The 2500-nt window shown below is 53.2% G+C and overlaps 1 non-coding gene across 1 annotated transcript in view; it reads left to right on the top strand.

Moving 5' to 3' along the window:
* The first annotated feature begins 1142 nt into the window (after positions 1 to 1142).
* Positions 1143 to 2500, top strand: part of LOC144431609 (small subunit ribosomal RNA) — a 1810-nt gene continuing 452 nt past the window's right edge. Inside the window, exon 1 of the ribosomal RNA XR_013480171.1 lies at positions 1143 to 2500. This exon is cut by the window's right edge and continues 452 nt beyond it. This is a non-coding gene — a ribosomal RNA (small subunit ribosomal RNA).

Below are 2500 nucleotides of genomic sequence, written 5' to 3'. Positions count from 1 at the left end.
AGTTAAAGTACAAACGTGCAAGCATACTAACCTAACCCTAGGTAAGGCATGTCAGAGCGAAAGACAGTAATTTCGAATGAGCCAAGAAAGAGCGGTGCGGGGCCGGTCGGAGCGCACCCTTTTCTCGGTGGCTGGCGGGCGAGAGAGTGTTGCGTCGCCGGCATCGGCGTCGAAAGAAGCCGAGCCGAAAAAAGTTAAAGTACAAACGTGCAAGCATACTAACCTAACCCTAGGTAAGGCATGTCAGAGCGAAAGACAGTAATTTCGAATGAGCCAAGAAAGAGCGGTGCGGGGCCGGTCGGAGCGCACCCTTTTCTCGGTGGCTGGCGGGCGAGAGAGTGCTGCGTCGCCGGCATCGGCGTCGAAAGAAGCCGAGCCGAAAAAAGTTAAAGTACAAACGTGCAAGCATACTAACCTAACCCTAGGTAAGGCATGTCAGAGCGAAAGACAGTAATTTCGAATGAGCCAAGAAAGAGCGGTGCGGGGCCGGTCGGAGCGCACCCTTTTCTCGGTGGCTGGCGGGCGAGAGAGTGCTGCGTCGCCGGCATCGGCGTCGAAAGAAGCCGAGCCGAAAAAAGTTAAAGTACAAACGTGCAAGCATACTAACCTAACCCTAGGTAAGGCATGTCAGAGCGAAAGACAGTAATTTCGAATGAGCCAAGAAAGAGCGGTGCGGGGCCGGTCGGAGCGCACCCTTTTCTCGGTGGCTGGCGGGCGAGAGAGTGCTGCGTCGCCGGCATCGGCGTCGAAAGAAGCCGAGCCAAAAAAAGTTAAAGTACAAACGCGATGCTAATGAGCGAGCCGTTGTCTCGACTAATATGTAGGGGGCGTTCGATCGAGCGTCTGGCTTGAGCGCTTGTCGGCCTAGCAGAACGGTCGCATTGTTATGCCCGGGTTTTAGGCACCGCTGCAGGCGGCCGGCAGAGCTCTTGTTTGTGCGAAACTGAATGGATCGAGCCCGAGAGAGGGCGAGCAAAGAAAAAACGCAAATCGCTCCGCCTGGCACTGCCGGCGAGAGCGTGGACGTCGCGGCCAGCGACTGTCGAAGCTGAGTACGGCCGCAGGCGATCGCCTCGGTCTTAAACGAATGCGACGAGCACGCGCCGGGCGGCCCAGCAAGGGCCGAGCGCAGCTGTCGCAGCTATCTGGTTGATCCTGCCAGTAGTGATATGCTTGTCTCAAAGATTAAGCCATGCAGGTGCAAGTACGAGTTCTCGTAAAGCGAAACTGCGAATGGCTCATTAAATCAGTCTTGGTTTATTTAGTCTCGTAAGCGAAGTGGATAACTGTGGTAATTCTAGAGCTAATACATGCATTAAGCGCCGACTTCGGGAGGCGCGCTTTTATCAGATCAAAACCGACCGGGTTCGTCCTGTGACGTTTGATGACTCTGGATAACCACGCGGATCGTACGGTCTCTGCACCGACGACGTATCATTCAAGTGTCTGCCCTATCAACTGTCGAAGGTACGCTACGTGCCTACCTTTGTGATAACGGGTAACGGGGAATCAGGGTTCGATTCCGGAGAGGGAGCCTGAGAAACGGCTACCACATCCAAGGAAGGCAGCAGGCGCGCAAATTACCCATTCCCGACACGGGGAGGTAGTGACGAAAAATAACAATACAGGACTCTAACGAGGCCCTGTAATTGGAATGAGTACATCCTAAAACTCTTAACGAGTATCCATTGGAGGGCAAGTCTGGTGCCAGCAGCCGCGGTAATTCCAGCTCCAACAGTGTATGCTAAAGTTGTTGCGGTTGAAAAGCTCGTAGTTGGATTTTGGGCGAGCGCCGCCGGTCCGTCGCAAGGCGTGTCACTGGTTGCGTTCGCCTCACCTTCGGTTCTCCGTCGGTGCTCTTGACTGAGTGTCGGCGGTGGCCGATAAGTTTACTTTGAAAAAATTAGAGTGTTCAAAGCAGGCTGTTCGCCTGCATAGTGTTGCATGGAATAATGGAATAGGACCTCGGTTCTATTTTGTTGGTTTTCGGAGCACGAGGTAATGATTAAGAGGGACAGACGGGGGCGTCCGTACTCTGCCGTTAGAGGTGAAATTCTTGGATCGGCGGAAGACGAACTACTGCGAAAGCATTCGCCAAGAATGTTTTCTTTAATCAAGAGCGAAAGTCAGAGGTTCGAAGACGATCAGATACCGTCCTAGTTCTGACTATAAACGATGCCAACTAGCGATCGGGAGGCGTTACCATGACGACCTTTCCGGCAGCTTCCGGGAAACCAAAGTCTTTGGGTTCCGGGGGAAGTATGGTTGCAAAGCTGAAACTTAAAGGAATTGACGGAAGGGCACCACCAGGAGTGGAGCCTGCGGCTTAATTTGACTCAACACGGGGAAACTCACCCGGCCCGGACACAGGTAGGATTGACAGATTGAGAGCTCTTTCTTGATTCTGTGGGTGGTGGTGCATGGCCGTTCTTAGTTGGTGGAGCGATTTGTCTGGTTAATTCCGATAACGAACGAGACTCTGGCATGCTAAATAGTTACG

This window comes from Styela clava, chromosome 13 (genome assembly GCF_964204865.1).
Source record: "Styela clava chromosome 13, kaStyClav1.hap1.2, whole genome shotgun sequence".
In the NCBI taxonomy this organism is placed as follows: Eukaryota; Metazoa; Chordata; class Ascidiacea; order Stolidobranchia; family Styelidae; genus Styela; species Styela clava.
The sequence above is the reverse complement of the archived record's forward strand: the minus strand, read 5'-3'. Positions and strand labels throughout refer to the sequence as shown.